The sequence below is a fragment of the Bos mutus genome, chromosome 6 (genome assembly GCF_027580195.1).
Source record: "Bos mutus isolate GX-2022 chromosome 6, NWIPB_WYAK_1.1, whole genome shotgun sequence".
Taxonomy (NCBI): Eukaryota; Metazoa; Chordata; class Mammalia; order Artiodactyla; family Bovidae; genus Bos; species Bos mutus.
In genome coordinates this window covers 26614839-26638175 of record NC_091622.1, presented here as the reverse complement: position 1 = coordinate 26638175, position 23337 = coordinate 26614839, and the positions used below count along the sequence as shown (strand labels likewise).

The 23337-nt window shown below is 37.1% G+C and overlaps 1 protein-coding gene across 1 annotated transcript in view; it reads right to left on the bottom strand.

The window, feature by feature from the left end:
• STPG2 (sperm tail PG-rich repeat containing 2) overlaps positions 1-23337 on the bottom strand; it is a 629653-nt gene that overhangs the window by 402916 nt on the left and 203400 nt on the right. The window lies entirely within an intron of this gene.

The following is a 23337-nucleotide window of genomic DNA, read 5'->3' as shown; positions in this document are numbered from 1 at the left end:
CAGGCATACCACATTTTGCTTTTTTGTGCTTCACAGATAACTGCATTTTTCACAAATTAAAGGTCTGTATCATCTTGTGACAAGTCTACCATACCACTTTTCTAACAGAATTCGCTCATTTCATATCTTTATGACACATTTTGTAATCCTAACAGTATTTCAAACTTTTTCACTATTATTATATTTTTATGGTGATCAGTGTGTGATCACTGTGATCAGTCATGTTTGATGTAATTTTTTAGGGGAACCATGAATCACACCCATTTAAGACAGTAAACTAAATCAGTAAAGGCATATGTTCTGACTACTCCATCGACTAACTGTTCCCCCATCTCTCTCACTCTCCTTGGGCGTTCTTATTCCCTGAGACACAACAATGTTTAAATTAGATCTATTACTAACCCTACAGTGACCTTTAAGTAAAAGAAGAGTCAACTGATGCAGCAAACTTCATCGTTGTTCTATTTCAAGAAATTGCCACAGGCACCCAGCCCTTCAGCAACTACCACCCTGACCAGTGAGTAGCCGTCAACACAGAGAGAAGACTGTCTACCAGCAAAAAGATTACAACTTGCTAAAGACTCAGATGACAAAGAACAGTTTTAGCATGAAGTACTTTTAATAAGATAGGTACATTGTTTATCAGATACAATGCTACTGTACTCTTAATAGAATACTGTATAGTGGAAAAATAACTTTTATATGCTCTGGGAAACCAAAAAATTTGTACAATTCACTTAATTGCAATATGTGCTTTACTGTGGTGGTCTGGAACCAAATCAACAATATGTCCAAGATTTGTATATACTCAATAAGTGTGAACAGACATAATTCACTTATTGAAATAAAACAATTTTCAAATTGGGTAACAAAACAGTCAACAAACAACTATATGCTCTGCACAAGACACAAACATAAAAGTAACTTTGAAAATCTAAAAAATAATAAAATGTGCTGGGTAAAGATAAAGGTACATCAGGCAAATGCAAATAAGATAAAGGTTTATGACCGTATCAGATAAATTAGAATTCAAGCCAAAAATATTACTGTAATGAAGAAGAAAACTTTCAATGCTAAAAGATACATTCATTTTGAAGATTAAAAAAAAATTTACAACTGCCTATGTACCAAATAAAACAGCAACTATTATAAAAAATTATAAAAAATATAATTTTAGAACAATCGGGCTTTCCTCATAGCTCAGTTGGTAAAGAATCCGCGTGCAATGTAGGAGACACCAGTTCCATTCCTGGGTTGGGAAGATCCACTGGAGGTAAAAAAGGCTACCCACTCCAGTATTCTGGCCTAGAGAATTCCATGGGGTCGCAGAGAGTTGAACACAACTGAGCAACTTTCACTTTCACTTTACAGATGTGAGAATAAGTAGATGGAAGCACATTAAGAAACGTTAAAATACCATGGTCAGTTCAACACAGTTCAGACATGCTGACTAGTGGATTCCTGTTTTATTCTATGCATTACAACTCATTATTATCATTATTTATTTTGATATTCAAATTATTTCAGGTGCCTATGGGAGCACCTTCAATCTAGCTCCTGTTCTTTCTGACTTGTTTCAATCACTTTTTTTTAAGTCAGCACTGATTTTTAACACAACAAGATAGTCCTGCCCCTGCCCTGGAATCAGCCAGTTCTCTAAGGACCTCCAGAACCTTTCGGTAAGGAATGATTTTTAGAAACCGAGATCTGAGAATAAAGTGTGTTCATTGCTACAATGACTCTTTAAGCAGACAGAGATAGGGAAAAAAAGAATGTACACATACATACACAAATAACTATGTTCATATCTATATCCATATATCTCTATCTATACATTCGAGTTTTCCTTTTCATATTTGTAACTCCTTTTCTAACGGTGAAAAACACAGCTCTTCTTATTCTCAATGTATTGACCCATTCACTTACTCCTAACTCACACAGAAAGTTGTTTTAAAATCACTAACCTACACCACTGTGAAAACCGGACCTACTAAATACAGTTCAGAATTTGTTTATAGTTCGTTTTTGCCCTTAGTCTGAAAGTATTATGTTCAAAATTTTATTTGGGTTACTACTATTAGTATTTTTTAAATAGCAGGGAAATTACAGCAATAAAACACACTAGTGAACAAGAAATTTCTCTCATATGTCTTCCCTTTTTAAGGTGCAACATTATACAATACTACAAAAATATCATACCACATAGAAGAAACACCATGTTATGCCTTTTTTTTTTCCAAATGACTCAAAAATACCCCACTATCAAGATTCTTATAACTTTGTGCATGCTCGGTTGCTGAGTCATGTTCGACTCTGTGACCCCCACGGACTAGCCCGCCAGGCTCCTCTATCCATGGGACTTCCCAGGCCAGAGTACTGTAAACAGAATGCCATTTCCTACTCCAGGGGATCTTCCCAACCCAGGGCTCAAATCCACGCCTCTTCAGTTTCCTTCATTGGCAGACAAATTATTTACCACTGCGCCACCTGGGAAACCTTATGTTCAACTTATTTTCCAGAAACAAGAGAAATTAAATCATTCCACTCACTCTAACATGTTTGAATTAGAAACAGTTTCCATCTCTTGCAAAATAAAATTCTTGTTAGTAACACATTAATTCTATTAAATACATTGAACCTTTGAATCTAGACCCTGGGGTCTACTAAGTTTCCAGTGCCCTGGTAAGCTTCTGTTATTGGAGTATGCCAAGAAAATAGTAAAAAAAAAAAAAAAAAAAAGTATATTTTCTACATTATTTTTCTCTAACTGTATAATTGAAGTGAAATAATGGATAATCAGAAATGTAGATAATAAAAGAAAAGCTGAAACATTAAAACATTCAACCTATTGTGCAATAAAGAAATTTACACCATAAAGTAAAAGCAATATAAAAAATAAACTCTATTCTCTCATCAATCAAAATAAGAGTCATTTTAAAACTGTGAACATGTGAAATGAAAATTAGTTATTTAGAAACTCCACTGGAAACACTTTATGAAACCCATTAGTCCCTGGGGTTACCAATTCACACAATGATCATCTTAATGACTTATTTTTGTTTGTCATTAATGTATTTTCTCTTTACTTTTATAATTTTCATCAATTTGTCTTATCTTTCTAAGTAATTTTTTGCACTTTACTAATGTATACTTGACAAACAGTAAACTTCACATATTTCCAGTGTACAATTTGACAAGTTTGGGGATGTCACCTGCATAAAATCATCTCAACAATCATGATAATAGACATTTTTTTTTTATCCCCCAAAGTTCTCATGTTTCTTTGTAAGCCACCCCACCTTCTACCCACATTCACATGTAAACAGTGATCTGCTCTTTGTGACTTTACTTTAATTTTCACTTCTAGAATGTTATATAAATAGAATCAGGTATTATATAGAGTTTTGTTTCTAGCTTTCTTCACATAACATGATTTTAAGACTCACCATGTTCCTGTGTATATCTGTATTTCATTCACTTAAATTTATGAGTAGTATTTCATTTTATAGACATCCTAGCTGACTTATTATTCACTAGCTGATGAACACTCAGGCTGTTTCCAGTTTGGGGTAAATAATACTAGTTTAGGTTAATAATACTGCCATAAACATTCATATACAGGCCTCCCATTTTTCCTGAATAGAGACCTAGATGCAGAATGGGTACTTATTACTTATATTGCAACTACATTGATCTTGGTATATTTTTCTCTGAAGGTCAAAAATCTCCAAAATACTAAGAAAAAAGATTAGAACTTAATGATTAATCAGGAAAAAAAAAGGGAATTCATCATGACATTAAATTACAAGTAGACTATGCACATAAGTGGGAAAAGAATTGTCCCAGATGATATAAAAAACACAAACTATGTTGCTCAGAATTTGTTTTCAAAGGCATTAATTCTACTTTTGGATGAAGTTCTTCTGGAAGAAAGATCATAGCTATCTTTTATCCCAAATACTATCACAGTGATTAGAATACATCAAGGTAATAATAGTGTTTATTAGAATTAGAATAATGAACTTAGATGAGCTCATAAAGGAGACAAATGAACAGAAATTATAATATGTGTAAAATGTTAACAACTTACAAGATAAAATGTTTTATAACCACAATTGGACTCTAAACAATAATCTGTTTTACTTCTATTTTCTAGCATTAAGTCTTCAGACCAACACTGTTTTGTAATTTTACAGTCTTGTAAATATACAATAGAATTTTATTAAAGTATTTGAGATATGGCATATTAGAAAGAGAATGACAACTGAAAAAAATAAAATAAAGGACACTTTGAGAAAAAACTGTATATACAAAATAAAGAAATTACATAAGAATTAAAGAAAAAAGTTAACTTCATTAAAAATTTAGCTGGTACACAGTTCATCTATTTCACTGTGGCAAGCCATCAAAATAATTATGATTCCGTGAATACAATCTAATCTCAAGCGAATGCTAAAAAGTCTGTCTTCCAATTAGCACATTAGTGTGACTTGCCTAATTAAATCAACAGAATACCAGTAGAAGATAAGCCCCTAAGTGTGCACTATGAGACTCATATGAAGAAACAGATGTAATCATGTATTTACAATGCACATTAGGAAATTGTTGAAAAGTGTTTAATATGTGATTTTTTTTCTTCATATAGAGCAAATCAAAGGTCTAGGAAAGGTATTAAACCCTAGCAGAATGCTCAAATGTGCAAAATCAGATTTTAAAAATCTACTCTGTTAATGCTTCTTTTATAATTAAGCAATGATGTCTTAAAAGCATACTTCTAGAATTGGATGTGGGACCATAAAATGGGTAAATTAATTTTCTAAATATAAACGCCATATTAGAAGGTAATTAGAAAGTCCTCAGAGATACTTATCATTAAATTACATGCTGCTTCCTTTGTTTTCCACTGTGTAGGGAACGGCTTTTCTTTTCTATGAATCTCTTTTCCATACTAATCATTACATACATTTAAAAGCTAAGGATATCTCACTGTATAGAAGTTTTAAAATATTTCTTTTAAAAAAGTCTTGTAAGATTTTTAAGGGAATAAAAAACAATTAGTAGAATGCATAAAACTTCATTTTTCCCTTTTAGTTATCATATTTAATAGTTCATAAAAGTTTGCATTTTATGTAGATGAGAATTAGAGGTTTACTTACACTCTTCAAAGAGACTCCTGTATTCTTTATATGGTAAAAAGTAAGGGAAAAGGAAAATTTGGGACTAGAACACAGCTGCATTTGAATAAAACACTTTGATAAAACACCTTTTGCATTTTGTATCAATGGCATCAGATTCATGGAGAGTTTCTATTTCTGCAGGTACAGTTAAAAAGAAAAAGCAGAGATGTCAAAGAGCAATTAGTAAACATGGAGAAAGTATGTTCAAATAGGAAATAGCACAGATGAAAGATTATCTTCAGACATCAGTAAAAATAAGAAGATGGATTTTACTGGGAAGCATTAATAAAGACCTGAGCAGACAATCAAGACTCCCAATTTCTAGTTCAGGGACTGTTATAATGTAACTGGAACACTAGAGAAGCCCCAGAATCAAACACTTCTACAGCAAAAATGACCCTACTGGTTAAGAAGGTACGTCCCTTAAGAACTGATTATATATGAGGTAGGTAAGAAGTTGCCATCACTGGCTACAGAGTTTATAAGAAATCCAAATTATCCACTTGAGCTAAAGTACAACATTGTTCTTTCCTGAATATTTTGGCATTTTTTCATGCTAGGAAGAGATGTCTTCAGGGAAAAGGGAATAAGCTCAGAAGGGAAAACCTATACACACTTCAGAATAGATGTGGAATAAGAACACTAAGACTTTCGTTTCCAGTTTAGAAGGTTTCCAGCCATTTTGGTTAACATAATTTTAATATTCGACAGCTTAAAAAGTGCTTTTTTGTTGCTATCTTCAATCTGTCCTCCTAAAAGGATTATCCTTAAAAGGAAATGGTCTGTTTACCAATTTGGAAGAAAAAAGGAAAAGCAAAACTGAAGAATGCACCTGAACTCAGCCACAGAGTAGACCCAGGAAATAAGGGAAGGATATAAATAAGTTAAAAAAAGAAAAAAAGCAGAGGTCCAGCACTCTGAGTTTGCTAAAAATCAGAAAGGACAGCAAAGTAGAGCTCTAGTAAAGTAGGCTAGAGCAAGTCTAAACTTTAGCCCTAATTGCAAAAATTAAAGGACAAACACAAAACTTTTCTTCTGACAGATTTCATCTAAGACAACTCTCTCCTTTTCTCAAGAAATCTCTTTGCAATATTTTCTTTAAGTCACTTAACATTTTTGCTTCTTAATTTTTTCATCTCTTAAAGGTAAAAATGTTACTTTGCTGCTATTGCTGCTGCTGCTAAGTCACTTCAGTCATGTCCAACTCTGTGCGACCCCATAAACAGCAGCCCATCAGGCTCCCCCCTCCCTGGGATTCTCCAAGCAAGAACACTGGAGTGGGTTGCCATTTCCTTCTCCAATGCATGAAAGTGAAAAGTGAAAGTGAAGTCGTTCAGTCGTGTCCAACTCTTTGTGACCCCATGGACTGCAGCCTACCAGACTCCTCCATCCATGGGATTTTCCAGGCAAAAGTTTCCTAAAGTCCCTTCATCTCTAAACTGTTATTATCAATATTTAAAGTAGTCATTCTACCCTCAAATTCTCATTAAAAGGACTTTGTGAATGCATTTTCTATACTTCTTATAATATTCTTGAAATAGGTAACCATACAGTCATAAATGGACAAGCAAGAAAATAGTCTAGAGTTTTAAATATTCCTATATTCCTTGGAAGGAAAGTTATAACCAACTTAGACAGCATATTAAAAAGCAAAGACATTACTTTGCCAACAAAGGTCTGTCTAGTCAAGGCTATGGTTTTTCCAGTAGTCATGTATGGATGTGAAAGTTGGACTGTGAAGAAAGCTGAGCGCCAAGGAATTGATGCTTTTGAACTGTGGTGTTGGAAAAGACTCTTGAGAGTCCCTTGGACTGCAAGGACATCCAACCAGTCCATTCTGAAGGAGATCAGCCCTGGGATTTCTTTGGAAGGAATGATGCTAAAGCTGAAACTCCAGTACTTTGGCCACCTCATGTGAAGAGTTGACTCATTGGAAAAGACTCTGATGCTGGGAGGGATTGGGGGCAGGAGGAGAAGGGGACGACAGAGGATGAGATGGCTGGATGGCATCACTGACTCGATGGACGTGAGTCTGAGTGAACTCTGGGAGTTGGTGATGGACAGGGAGGCCTGGCATGCTGCAATTCATGGGGTCTCAAAGAGTCGGACACGACTGAGTGACCGAACTAAACTGAACTGAATAAATTAAATGACAAGAGAAAATGACATAAGGAAATAATATTCTGGCTTATTGAGTATAAGAAAATGACATTCATAATTAAATTGTATAGTTTAAAAGAGTGACTTTATCAGAAAATATTCAGTCTAAAATATTTCCTAAGTACACCTCAAAACTAAAAACTCCCAACTTTTATACTTCTCCCATTACTCTGGTTTCAGTTATCACTATATATCTCAAAGATTACTGAAATAGTATCAAGAGCACTACATCATAATCTTCAAATCTATTCTCTTTTAGTTATACAATGTTTTTAATGTCAAAACTGACTTTCAGCCTCTACCTAGGATGTAGAAAGCTAGAATGACTGTCATTTCCACCCTAACAATAACAAAAGGCCGATTTCTTATATATGATTATAATTTTTCTAAGCCAATTAGAGAGACAAAGTCACAGAGACACAGTTATCAAGACAGTATGGTACTGGCAAAAAGACAGAAATATTGATCAATAGAACAAAATAGAAAGCCCAGAGATAAATCCACGCACATATGGACACCTTATCTTTGACAAAGGAGGCAAGAATATAAAATGGATTAAAGACAATCTCTTTAACAAGTGGTGCTGGGAAAACTGGTCAACCACTTGTAAAAGAATGAAACTAGAACACTTTCTAACACCATACACAAAAATAAACTCAAAATGGATTAAAGATCTAAATGTAAGACCAGAAACTATAAAACTCCTAGAGGAGAACATAGGCAAAACACTCTCCGACATACATCACAGCAGGATCATCTATGACCCGCCTCCCAGAATATTGGAAATAAAAGCAAAAATAAACAAATGGGACCTAATTAAACTTAAAACCTTCTGCCCAACAAAGGAAACTATTAGCAAGGTGAAAAGACAGCCTTCAGAATGGGAGAAAATAATAGCAAATGAAGCAACTGACAAACAACTAATCTCAAAAATATACAAGCAACTCCTACACCTCAATTCCAGAAAAATAAATGACCCAATCAAAAAATGGGCCAAAGAACTAAATAGACATTTCTCCAAAGAAGACATACAGATGGCTAACAAACACATGAAAAGATGCTCAACATCACTCATTATCAGAGAAATGCAAATCAAAACCACTATGAGGTACCATTTCACGCCAGTCAGAATGGCTGCGATCCAAAAGTCTACAAATAATAAATTCTGGAGAGGGTGTGGAGAAAAGGGAACCCTCTTACACTATTGGTGGGAATGCAAACTAGTACAGCCACTATGGAGAACAGTGTGGAGATTCCTTAAAAAACTGGAAATAGAACTGCCTTATGATCTAGCAATCCCACTGCTGGGCACACACACTGAGGAAACCAGAAGGGAAAGAGACACGTGTACCCCAATGTTCATCGCAGCACTGTTTATAATAGCCAGGACATGGAAGCAACCTGGATGCCCATCAGCAGATGAATGGATAAGAAAGCTGTGGTACATATACACAATGGAGTATTACTCAGCCATTAAAAAGAATACATTTGAATCAGTTCTAATGAGGTGGATGAAACTGGAACCTATTATACAGAGTGAAGTAAGCCAGAAAGAAAAACACCAATACACTATACTAACGCATATATATGGAATTTAGAAAGATGGTAAAAATAACCCTGTGTGCGAGACTGCAAAAGAGACACTGATGTATAGATCAGTCTTGTGGACTCTGTGGGAAAGGGAGAGGGTGGGGAGATTTGGGAGAATGGCATTGAAACATGTGTAATATCATGTATGAGATGAGTCGCCAGTCCAGGTTTGATGCACAATGTTGGATGCTTGGGGCTGGTGCACTGGGACGGCCCAGAGGGAGGGTATGGGGAGGGAGGAGGGAGGAGGGTTCAGGATGGGGAACACATGTATACCTGTGGTGGATTCATTTCGATGTTGGGCAAAACTAATACAATATTGTAAAGTTTAAAAATAAAATTAAAAAAATAAATTAAAAAAAGTTAACCTATTAATAAAAATGTAAAGAAAGGCAAGTGTCCCCGAGAAAAGCCATTTTAAAGTATTGATTTATCCAAGATGGAGCATGGAGGGAAGACAGGAAACACCATACAAGCTGGTAAGAAAAAAATTAATGAATTGCTTAAGGCTAAGCATGGACGGGCATGAGAGTATAGAATACCATACTAGGACCTTCAGACACAAAGATAGCTACGACTCATTCAAGGGCTCTACACTACAGACCATGTGCTCACAAGAAATACTGGGGACAGAAGGGAAACTAAAGAAAGCATCTCTTTCGGTAGAGACTTGGGGGAGGAAAGTAGTTGTCACTGCAGAACAGGCCAAAGCTGTACCCAAAACACTCTTTCATGTGAGACTAAAGCCTTAAGCTGCCAGAAGAAAGGCAGTAAATTCTGCTGCCTCTAGGACACAGATGAAGAACTATTATGGCTGGAGGGATGGAACAGGAAATAAAACCTGCTCCTCTGAGATAAATAAGGGCAGAAAACCAGAGGACTGCTGCAGAAACTCAACATGACTGTGAAAGATCCACCTAGCTGCTGCTGCTGCTAAGTCGCTTCAGTCGCGTCTGACTGTGCGACCCCAGCCAGATGACCTGATAAATGGGTCTAAGGCTGAGGATGATCTAGGACACTGGAGAACAGGGGTTCCCAACCCACTCTCCCCGACCCAGTGCACAGCCTGTTGGGAACCTGGCTGCACAGCAGGAAGTGAGTGGCAGGCCAGTAAGGCCATCGCTCACCTGCACCACCCCCACCCCACTCCACAACCCTCATTCTGTGGAAAATTGTCTTCTGTGAAACCAGTCCCTGGTGCCAAAAAGGTTTGGGACTGTTGATATAAAACATCCATCCCATGCCCCTCAACACCACTAGTAAGACCTCAGTAACAAGCAACATGAGGCATAGCCTAAAAGGAGGACAGAACAGAAATGAGGAAAAATCTTCTGGAAGCCAACTTCCACCCTAAACAAAAGATGACAATGGGGTAACATAAAGCCAACAATGCACTAAGTAAACCCTAGCAACACAAAATCCCAAACCAGCTCAATTCCTGACAAGACTAGCCCAACTCTGCACTGAAGTACAGCAGAAGAAAAGGTATGCCAATCCAGGCAGAGCTTACTTTATTCTCTTTTACATCGTGTCCAGCCTTCAACCAATATTTATGAGACACAAATGGAAAAAAAAATGCTATAAAAACACTCATCTGCCAAGAAAGAAAGCAATCAACACAGCCTGACACAGATATGGCCCAGATGTTATAATTTTCAGACAGAGAATTTAAAATAACTGTGATTAATGATAAAGGCTTTAGTGGAAAGTGGGTAACAGAAAAGAATCAAATAGAAGGTGTTAGAAATGAAAACACAGAAACAGACATGAAGAGTGCTTTCTACTGATTCATCAATAGATTGGACACAGGCACAGGAAGAAGTAATGCATAGAAAATAGGCCAATGTGAGGGAGTCTGGAGAGTAAATGTCTGGGAGGCTGTAGTCAGAGAACTGAAGAAACAGTCTCCAACAAACTTAGCCTGAAACCCTAGAGTTGGTCAAGAAGTAAGAGCTCACAAAAAAGTCTAAGAAACTGCTGGGTCCAGTCACCACAACTATAAAACAGGAATGTGTGGGAAGATCTCCAAAGCTACTGCAACTAGGCATCATTACATGCCAAGAATAATGACTTTTATTTTATCTCCATATTCCAAATAGCATGTAAGATTCTCTTAGCACCTAACTCTAACCTGGAGCTATACAGGGAATGAAATTCTAGAAAATACACTTGCTAGCTTTAGTATGAAGTATTGGTGGCACTTAGTTGACCATATACAACCCAGAACATTTAGTATTTCAAAACCAGCTAAAAATGAAGAATATGGTATAAGATGAAAGTGTAGGTGTTAGTCGCTCAGCTGAGTCTGACTCTGCAACCCCACGGACTGTAGCCCAACAGGCTCCTCTGTCCATGGAATTTTCCAGGCAAGAGTACTGGAGTGTGATGCCATTTGCTTTTCCAGGGGATCTTCCTGACCCGGGGATCAAACCAAGTCTCCTACATTGCAGGCAGATTCTTTACTGTCTGAGCCACCAGGGAGTCCATCATTTTGGCCTTAAGAGACCCGAAACAAAAAACAAGCTGAGTTATGCTGCACCTGGACTTCTGACCCAAAGAAAATGGGAGATAACAAACAGATGCTGCTGTTTTCTGCTAAATTTGTGGTAATTTGTGAGAGCAGTTATACAAAACTAAAACATCTCCTTACTGGACATGCTGATTCCTGTGTATCCCACTCCAACTCATTCTCTACTTCAGAGTAATCCTTCTAAAAATTGAATCCATTTTTGTCATTCCTCTGCTTAAAACTACCACTGAAACCTCACTGCATTCTCAGATAAAGTTCTATCCCCTTGCATGAGCAGATAAGACCTTTATTTAGTGCTGCTGCTGCTGCGGCTAAGTCACTTCAGTCGTGTCCGGCTCTGTGCGACCCCATAGACGGCAGCCCACCAGGCTCCCCCGTCCCTGGGATTCTCCAGGCAAGAACACTGGAGTGGGTTGCCATTTCCTTCTCCAATGCATGAAAGTGAAAAGTCAAAGTGAAGTCGCTCAGTCATGTCTGACTCTTAGCGACCCCATGGACTGCAGCCTACCAGGCTCCTCCGTCCATGGGATTTTCCAGGCAAGAGTACTGGAGTGGGGTGCCATTGCCTTCTCCATTATTTAGTACAGCTGGCTGAATCCAGCTGATTCAGCCACCAAATGTCTTGACAGTCGCTGCCCTAAATATTCTGAATTATTTTTGTTCTGAAAAATAGAAAGCAAAGGAGCCTTTGCACATGCTGAGTGTTGCATGGAAGAGCCTCCTTTTAATTCATCTCACTCAGCTTTCAGGACTCAGATTAAATATTACTGAACCCCCCTCAGTAATATCTCACCCTCAAGCCTGGTTAGGCAGTCTGCCTATGTTTATTCCTATCAGGGTGTCTTTCATTATTTATTGGAAATTGCCTCTATTTCTCAGTCTCTTCCACTAAACTACAAGATAGGAGACTTGGTATTTAATTCTTCAAAGCAGTTCAAGTAATGCTTGCCACATACACAAACACATACAAAGATGGAAGGTAGAATTTTAAAGAATCTATTAATATGAAATATAAGAGGAAAGTTAAAATAATAAGCAATTATTAAAGGTAATATTACTTTTTCTAGATTGATGGTATAATTTCTTCTGCCTTCATAATGTTTAAAAATACTATAATTTTAGTGATTGGAAATTACTTTGAATTTACTTTAAATTTGAGCTTACTTCAAAATGTTTTCCCCTAGGATTATTTCTAAGAAAAGAATGGTTAGGCATTTTTTTCTAGGTAGAAAATACCAAATCTGTGGTATTATTCCAGTTTTCTCAAAATAGTCTGTTTCCAGCTAACTTTTTTTCTAAAGCCTCATGACCCAAGAACTTTTCACAGTGCTCACAGTGAGTTACCATGGTAACTCAAAATGTTTCCCACCATCTCATAGATCAGGTTCATCATGATTGCCATAAGACTGCTGAGAGAGTGATTAATGGGTGAAGTCACTGCAAAAGGGTTCATAAAAATGCTATCATATTTGAAAACTAAAGGACAATATAGAATGTACCACTCACAAGATTTTGAACACTAAATTTTGAAAAGAGTAAAAAGCATTATTTTTTAAAGAGTAAAAAGCATACTAGCAAAAGATTAACTCTTTATGATTGTCTAGAAGGACAAGACTTGTCAAAAACTGTGCCAGTAAAAACTACTTGACCTTAAACATTTTAAAGGAATCTGGAGGTGAAGGATGAATAAATTAGGAGTTCAGGTTTAATATATATACACTGCTAAGCATTAAATAGAAAACCAACAAGGAGCTACTGCATAGCACAAGTAACTATACACAATATTTTGCAATAATTTAAAGGGAAAATAATATGAAAATACATATTTTTATGTATAACTGAATCACTTTGCTATACACCTGAAATTAACATTTTAAATCAACTATCCTGTGGTCATGTATGGATGTGAGAGTTGGACTGTGAAGAAGGCTGAGCGCCGAAGAATTGATGCTTTTGAATTGTGATGTTGGAGAAGACTCTTGAGAGTCCCTTGGACTGCAAGGACATCCAACCAGTCCATTCTGAAGATCAGCCCTGGGATTTCTTTGGAAGGAATGATGCTAAAGCTGAAACTCCAGTACTTTGGCCACCTCATGTGAAGAGCTGACTCATTGGAAAAGACTCTGATGCTGGGAGGGATTGGGGGCAGGAGGAGAAGGGGACGACAGAGGATGAGATGGCTGGATGGCATCACTGACTCGATAGGTGTGAGTCTCAGTGAACTCCGGGAGTTGGTGATGGACAGGTAGGCCTGGTGTGCTGCAATTCATGGGGTCGCAAAGAGTTGGACACGACTGAGCGACTGATCTGATCTGATACTTCAATAAAAATAAGATTTTAAAATAAGATATCCAAAATAGGAATGATACAATTAACTTAAAAGGGAAAGAAAATTGTATATAAAGCTAAGATAATTTAATAAAACTCTGTCTCCATTGTATTAATGGAAATGAAGCTATAAAAACATTGACACAAGGACAGCTCTTTCACAAGATTCATCACAGAAGGCTACAAGTCAAATCACTGAGTTCTGCTTTCAATCTCTGAGAAAAACTAGACACTAATATTCATTGAACTGAATATTCACTGAATTGGGAATAAAGCTTCTTAACTGGCAATTTTGATCCAATGTACTCTCAGAGAAAACAAGGGTACCATCAAAAGAGAAAGAATTACTGAAGGTCCATGCCAGTTTCTGATTCAGATAAGAAACATGATAAAGATAATACTAGCTTATCAGCTGCTATTTGAATCTCTCTTTTTTCAGTACTCATAAAGATAACTGGAGAATTCAAATACTAACTGCTACAATATCATGCTGATTTTCATTAAATTTGGCAAAAGGGTGCCCAGCATGGGAATATTAAACAACTTTCCAACCATATGACAAAAAAAGGTTTTTGTATTTATAGCCATTATGCTTTATTTTAACTTTTTTAATACTGGCACCCATTGAAGTCTAGATAATTAAAGTCAGCTACAAAATACTTCTTTTCAAATCTTCATGCCTTGAGAAAAAGACCCCTTAAGGAAAACTTTGAACTTTAGTATGCTATATAAAATAGAAAATTATAGTCTCACAAACATTATAAAGTTTTTAAAGTAGATTAATCACATAAACAAAAGACTTATTATTTGATAACTCAAGATCATAATAATCTATAGAAGTCAAATTAGTTACTTTACAAAATTCTGTATTATACAATAGATACCCCAAATCTTTTGTTTTCTGATTTATAAAGAGCACTGTGTTAAGTTTACAGATGTTGAATTGGTTAAGAAAACTGAGGAGACTAAATTAAGACAGTAAAAAAACACTTGAAAGCAAATTATATTTAATGTTGCTAAACTTAATTCAGAAACAAATTGACAAGTTTTAAAACCATTATCCATCTTTCACACTGGGAGATACTTACAGTTTTTTATGAATAGTACTAAGAGATTTTCTAAATTAACATGGCGATAGGTCATCTGATATCCACAGTGGGTCTGACAGAGGAAAACACTAACACATAATATGAACAACACAAGCTCAAAAGGAGAAAACTGTATTTTATAATCTGGATTATTTAGTTAACACTTTAAAAAGTTATACCTATTACTTTCAATGTTAGCATCTACCAGGAAGGTAGTGAATAGAAGACAGTCATCTAAATAAAGCCTTGGCCAGTTTCAGTGCATGATGATGCCATTTGGCCTGGAAACCATTTTAATTCACAACAAGTGCATATCGAAGCATCTTTCCTGGCCTTCTACCATAAGAGCTTGTGGTTTCATGGGTAAATTAAGAATATGGTGCCATAATTTGACTTTCACTATCCCTGACTCAACTTAGTCCTCAACCTCTAGCTGCAGCACTGGCTCTGGGTCCAAGTTAAAGACGGTAAAGGTATTCTGAGATTTTCTTTGGAATTCTGGAGTGGTTATTTTCTCTGAACACGAGATAACAAATGCTACAAGATATCTATGGTTTATAGATGAACAGTCTTTCAGGTCCATTCAATACCTTTCAAAGTTATCTCAATTGGTTTTGGCATCAACATAGACTCACCATATATTGACAAACCAATTCCAAGCATTATAAACAAAGATATCCTTCCCCATACAATGCCAGCTTTTGGCCTCTGAAAATATCCTACTTCTAGAACTATAGCCAGGAAAAGGTGAAGTGTTCATCTAGGAAATCAGAACTATAGACACTGAGGATTCCTTGCAGCCTTCATGGGAGTATCTTGTGAGGGGCTGGCATAGCTACTTAGAACCCTGTAGTACATGAGACAGACTCAACTTAGTTTGAACAAAGGCAAATCAAACTGAAATGCCAGGTGAAGGTACTGGTGGTCATTACTGGAGAAAATATTTAAAACAAAGAGCTTTTTCACCTATTTAACATTGCATACAGTTAACTGATATAATCAACATACTTCAAAAACCCTAAGAACACTGGAAGCACTCAATGAAAGGAGTGGTAGCAACATGATCATGTGACACTGAAAGCAATACCTTAATTCAAAAACAAGCATCACCACAAACAAAGCTAGTGGAGGGGATGGAATTCCAGTTGAGCTATTTCAAATCCTAAAAGATGATTCTGTTAAAATGCTGCATTCAATATGCCAACAAATTTGGAAAACTCAGCAGTGGACACAGGACTGGAAAAGGTCAGCTTTCATTCCAATCCCAAAGAAAGGCAATGCCAAAGAAAGTTCAAACTACCACACAATTGTACTCATCTCACATGCTAGCAAAGTAATGCTCAAAATTCTCCAAGTGAGGCTCCAACAGCACATGAACCGAGAACTTCCAGATGTTCAAGCTGATTTTAGAAAAGGCAGAGGAACCAAATATCAAATTGCCAACATCTGTTGGATGACAGCAAAAGCAAGAGAGTTCCAGAAAAATATATGCTTCTGCTTTATTGTCTATGCCAAAGCCTCTGACTGTGTGGATCACAACAAACTGGAAAATTCTGAAAGAGACCTGACCTGCCTCTGAGAAATCTGTATGCAGATCCAAAAGCAACCGTTAGAACTAGACATGGAACCATGAACTGGTTACAAATTGGGAAAGGACTATGTCAAGGCTGTATATTGTCACCCTGCTTATTTAACCTATATGCAGAGTACATCATGAGAAATGCCAGGCTAGATGAAGCACAAGCTGGAATCAAAATTGCCAGTAGAAATATCAATAACCTCAGATATGACATCACCCTTAAGGCAGAAAGTGAAGAGGAACTAAAGAGCCTCTTGATGAAAGTGAAAGAGGAGAGTGAAAAAGTTGGCTTAAAGCTCAACATTCAGTAAACTGAGATCATAGCATCCAGTCCCATCACTTGAGGCAAACAGATGGGGAAACAATGGAAACAGTGAAAGACTTTATTTGGGGGGGGGGGGTCCAAAATCACTGCAGATGAATACTGCAGCCATGAAATTAAAAGACACTTGCTCCTTGGAAGACAAGCTATGACCAAATTAGACAATATATTAAAAAGCAGAGACATTACTTTTCTGACAAAGGTCTGTCTAGTCAAAGCTATGGTTTTTCCAGTAGTTATCTATGGTGTGAGAATTGGACCATAAAGAAAGCTGACTGCCAAAGAATTGATGCTTTTGAACTGTGGTGATGGAGAAAACTCTTGAGAGTCCCTTGGACTGCAAGGAGATCCAACCAGTCCATCCTAAAGGAAATCAGTCCTGATTATTCACTGAAAGGACTGATGCTGAAGCTGAAACTCCAATACTTTGGCTACCTGCTGCAAAGAACTGACTCTAGAAAAGACCCTAATGCTGGGAAACATTGATGGCAGGAGGAGAAGGGGATGACAGAAGATGAGATGGTTGGATGTTACCACTTACTTGATAGACATAAGTTTAAGCAAGTTCCAGGAGTTGGTGATGGACAGGGAGGCCTGGCATGCTGCAGTCCATGGGGTGCAAAGAGTTGGACATGACTAAGCAATTGAACTGAATTGAACTGAAAAAGGTTCAATACAAGCTGCTGGTAATAATAAAAGAAACAACAATAGTAACAACACAGTACTTTTTTGAATGCTTCATTGATTTTCACATGTCTTAGCATGAATGTTTGGAATTTCACAATATTTATTATTATTATTAATTTTATTGGCATAATATCCTATTTAAATGGGGCTGACAGAGTTTTGCCAAGAAAATGCACTGGTCATTACAAACACCCTCTTCCAACAACACAAGAGAAGATGTCCATGTATAGACATGGACATCACCAGATGGTCAACACCGAAATCAGACTGATTATATTCTTCGCAGCCAAAGATGGAGAAACTCTATACAGTCAACAAAAACAAGACCAGGAGCTGACTGTGGCTCAGACCATGAACTCCTTATTGCCAAATTCAGACTCAAATTGAAGAAAGTAGGGAAAATCACTAGACCATTCAGGTATGACCTAAATAAAATCCCTTATGATTAAACACTGGAAGTGAGAAATAGATTTAAGGGCCTAAATCTGATAGATAGAGTGCCTGATGAACTATGGAATGAGGTTCGTGACATTGCACAGGAGACAGGGATCAAGACCATTCCCATAGAAAACAAATGCAAAAAAGCAAAATGGCTGTCTGGGGAGGGCTTACAAATAGCTGTGAAAAGAGAAGTGAAAAGCAAAGGAAAAAAGGAAAGATATAAACATCTGAATGCAGAGTTACAAAGAATAGCAAGAAGAGATAAGAAAGCCTTCTTCAGCGATCAATGCAAAGAAATAGAGGAAAACAACAGAATGGGAAAGACTAGGGATCTCTTCAAGAAAATCAGAGATACCAAAGGAACATTTCATGCAAAGATGAGCTCGATAAAGGACAGAAATGGTACGGACCTAACAGAAGCAGAAGATATTAAGAAGAGATGGTAAGAATACACAGAAGAACTGTACAAAAAAGATCTTCATGACCCAGATAATCACAATGGTGTGATCACTGACCTAGAGCCAGACATCCTGGAATGTGAAGTCAAGTGGGCCTTAGAAAGCACCACTACGAACAAAGCTAGTGGAGGTGATAGAATTCCAGTTGAGCTATTCAAAACCTGAAAGATGATGCTGTGAAAGGGCTGCACTCAATATGCCAGCAAATTTGGAAAACTCAGCAGTGGCCACAGGACTGGAAAAGGTCAGTTTTCATTCCAATCCCAAAGAAAGGCAATGCCAAAGAATGCTCAAACTACCGAACAATTGCACTCATCTCACACGCTAGTAAAGTAATGCTCAAAATTCTCCAAGCCAGGCTTCAGCAATATGTGAACCATGAACTTCCTGATGTGCAAACTGGTTTTAGAAAAGGCAGAGGAACCAGAAATCAAATTGCCAACATCCACTGGATCATGGAAAAAGCAAGATAGTTCCAGAAAAACATCTATTTCTGCTTTATTGACTATGCCAAAGCCTTTGACTGTGTGGATCACAATAAACTGTGGAAAGTTCTGAAAGAGATGGGAATACCAGACCACCTGACCTGCCTCTTGAGAAATCTGTATGCAGGTCAGGAAGCAAGAGTTAGAACTGGACAGGGAACAACAGACTGGTTCCAAATAGGAAAGGGAGTACGTCAAGGCTGTATATTGTCACCCTGTTTATTTAACTTACATGCAGAGTACATCATGAGAAAAGCTGGACTGGAAGAAGCACAAGCTGGAATCAAGATTGCTGGGAGAAATATCAATAACCTCAGATATGCAGATGACACCACCCTTACGGCAGAAAGTGAAGAGGAACTCAAAAGCCTCTTGATGAAGGTGAAAGTGGAGAGTGAAAAAGTTGGCTTAAAGCTCAACATTCAGAAAATGAAGATCATGGCATCCAGTCCCATCACTTCATGGGAAATAGATGGGGAAACAGTGGAAACAGTGTCAGACTTTATTTTTTTGGGCTCCAAAATCACTGCAGATGGTGACTGCAGCCATGAAATTAAAAGATGCTTACTCCTTGGAAGGAAAGTTATGACCAACCTAGATAACATATTCAAAAGCAAAGACATTACTTTGCCAACAAAGATCCGTCTAGTCAAGGCTATGGTTTTTCCAGTGGTCATGTATGGATGTGAGAGTTGGACTGTGAAGAAGGCTGAGCGCCGAAGAATTGATGCTTTTGAACTGTGATGTTGGAGAAGACCCTTGAGAGTCCCTTGGACTGCAAGGAGATCCAACCAGTTCATTCTGAAGGAGATCAGCCCTGGGATTTCTTTGGAAGGAATGATGCTAAAGCTGAAATTCCAGTACTTTGGCCACCTCATGCGAAGAGTTGACTCATTTGGAAAAGACTCTGATGCTCGGAGGGATTGGGGGCAAGAGGAGAAGGGGACGACAGAGGATGAGATGGCTGGATGGCATCACTGACTCGATGGACATGAGTCTGAGTGAACTCCAGGAGTTGGTGATGGACAGGGAGGCCTGGCGTGCTGCAATTCATGAGGTCGCAAAGAGTCAGACACGACTGAGCAACTGATCTGATCTGCAGCAACATGGATGGACCTGAAGATGATCATACTAAATGAAGTCAGGCAGAGAAAGACAAATACTTTACAGTATCACTTTTATGTAGAATCTAAAAAAAAAGAAAAATCACAAATGAATTTATTTACAAAACAGAAACAGACTCACAGACTTAGAGAATGAATTTATAGTTACCAGGGTAGAAGGATGCAAGAGACAGATAGATTGGGAGTTCTGGATTGACATGTATACACTGCTATATTTAAAATAAAATGCCTTTCCATGAAAAGAAAGGTTAGTGGATGCAATCTTTAATATATTCTAAGAAACACTGAGAGAGGCAATGCAGCAATTTAGAAAAAGGATGAGAGACCAGGAGTGAGACTGCTGGATCATATGGTAATTCTCTTTTTAGTTTTTTAAGGAACCTCCATACTGTTCTCCATAGTGGCTATACCATTTACATTCCCACTTACCATGTACTAGGGTTCTCTTTTCTCTACAACCTTTCCAGTAATTTTTATTTGTAGACATTTTAATGATGGCCATTCTAACCCATGTAAAGTGATACCTCATTGGAGTTTTAAACTGCATTTCTCTAATAATTAGCATGTTAAACATCTTTTCATGTACCTGTTGGCCATCTTGATGTCTTCTGTGAATAAACGTCTGTTTAGGTCTTCAGCACATTTTTGGATTGGATTGATTTGGGTTTTGTTTGTTTGTTATTGAGCTGTATGAGCTGTGTGTATACTTTGAAAGTTAAGCTCTTGTTGGTCTCATTGTTTGCAAATATTTTTCTCCCAGTCTGTAGGTTGTCTGTTGATTTTTGTTATGGTTTCCTTCACTGTGTAAAAGCTCACAAGTTTGATGAGGTCCAATTTGCTTGTTTTTGCTTTCATTTCGTTTGCCTTTGGAGACAACCTAAGAAAACATTGCTAGGATTTATGTCAGAGAATTGATTGCCTATATCTCTCCTAGAATTTTTATGGTTTCATGTATTATATTTAAGTCTTTAAGCCATTTTGAGTTTACTTTCTTTATTTTGGTGTGTTCTAACTTCATTGATATACATAGGGCTATCCACTTTTCCCAAGACCACTTGCTGAAGAGACTGTCTTTTTTCCATTGTATATTCTTGCCTCCTTTGCCAAAGATTAATTGACTGTATGTGTATAGGTTTATTTCTGGGCTCTCTATTCTATTTCATTGATCTATATATCTGTTTTTTGTGCCAATACCACACTGTCTTGACAATTGTAGCTTCGTAGTATTATCTGAAGTCTGGAAGAATTATGCCTCCAACTTTGTTCTTGCTCTTCAGGAATGTTTTAGTAATTCTGGGTCTTTTGTGGTTCCATATAAATTTTAGGATTATTTGTTCTAGTTCTGTGAAAAAATGTCATGGGTAATTTGATAGGGATCACATTAAATCTTCAGAATGCTTTGGTTACTATGGCCACTTTAAATAACTATATTAATTCTTCTAATCCAAAAACATGAGATACCTATTTCCTTTCTATTTCCTTAAATCATCTTCTACTTCCTTTATCAATGTTTTATAGTTCTAATATAAGTCTTTCACCTCCTAGGTTAGGTTTATTCCTAGGTATTTTGCTTTTTTTTTTATGCAATTGTAAATGGAATTTTCTTTTACTTTCTGATATTTCATTGTTAGTGTAAAGAAATGCAACAGACTTCTGTATATTACTCTTGCATCCTGCTACCTTGCTGGATTCATTTATTAGTTCTAATAATTTTTATTTGGAGTCTTTAGGGTTTCCTGTATAGAGAATCATCTCATAATTCTTTTAATTTTAGCCAACCTAATAGGAGTGCAATGGTATCTCACTGTGATTTGTCCAGTTCCATCTGTGATTGTTTTAGACACTTAATATGCCTGAAAATAAATCCTTTTTTCCTTAAAATAGCTAAAGTAGTTTCTATTGTCAGCAACTGAAGTCTAATCCAGTACATTTTAGGTATGTGAAGCAGTTTAGAGAGTAAGAATAAGAAGCTAAAAATAGTGGTAACAATGACTTGGAAAAAGTAATGGTTTCTTTTCTAATTTCAAAAAATAATAATAATAAAAGAGCAAAGATTTGGGAGTAAAGATAATCCCAAAGGCTCAGGAGTATCATGACTATGAAAGGGAAGATTAGGGAAGGTGAGATAGCCAATGAAAATTTTATGGAAAATATGCCGGCTCTGTGGAACTAAAGAGGGAAGAATGTGAGTTTATCTCCAACAGAGCATAAATATCTGAAGATAAAACTGAACAAGATCCCAGTGTAGGGAAAAAGCAGCAGGATGGTGGTTAGAATGGGAAAATATGAAACAGAAATGATTGACATTGGAAACAGAAATGAAACAGAAAAAATTGAATAAAATGTGGGCAATCTAAATATTAATACATATAAGAGTAAAACATTTCAGTGACAACAACTGAGTGTTATAAACTCCAGGGGAAGCCAGTCACAGAGGGGTAATCACAAGGTTGTGAGATTTAACTCCAGGAGCTCCAGCAGAGTCCTACAGGAAGTAGCAGAGAAAAATTCTCTTGGTTTTCTTCCAATAGTAAGGGAATAGGAACCATTTTGAAATACCTCAGAGCATGCTGTTCTTCTTTATATATATATATATATTTTAAATATTTATTTTTAAATTTCTATTTATTTTTTAATTGGAGGATAACTGGTTTACAATATTGGGTTGGCTTCTGCCATATATCAATATGAATAGGGAGGGAGGGAGGGAGGTTCAAGAGGAAGGAGACACTTTGCTCTTCTTGATAAGACCTGGCCTCAAGGCAAACTAGTTAACCAGAGCCTAAGCTTCTCAGAGAAGGTAATGGCACCCCACTCCAGTACTCTTGCCTGGAAAATCCCATGGATGGAGAAGCCTGGTAGGCTGCAGTCCACGAGGTCACAAAGAGTCAGACACGACTGAGCAACTTCACTTTCACTTTTCACTTTCATGCACTGGAGAAGGAAATGGCAACCCACTCCAGTGTTCTTGCCTGGAGAATCCCTGGGATGGGGGAGCCTGGTGGGCTGCCGTCTATGGGGGACACAAATGAAGTGACTTAGCAGCAACCTTCTGGGGCTATTTTTCTGAGCCTAACTAACTTTGGGAAGGTAAATTACCCAACTCCAGCCCACTTGAGTTATCCAGTCCCACCTAAAGGAAGAGAAAAAAATGAGAAACACCTGTGAAGTTCACGGCCTAGAGGCTTAGGCTCACTAAAAGAATGAGACTATAGGACTGTAAAATGGACTATAATCCATAGGACTACAGAATGCTCCCCCACCACACACACCTCAATACCACATTACTAACAGCTGATTCACAACAGTTCCTTTACTCTGTACATAATCCACTATGAAGAAAAAATTACAAGGCATACCAAAAGGCA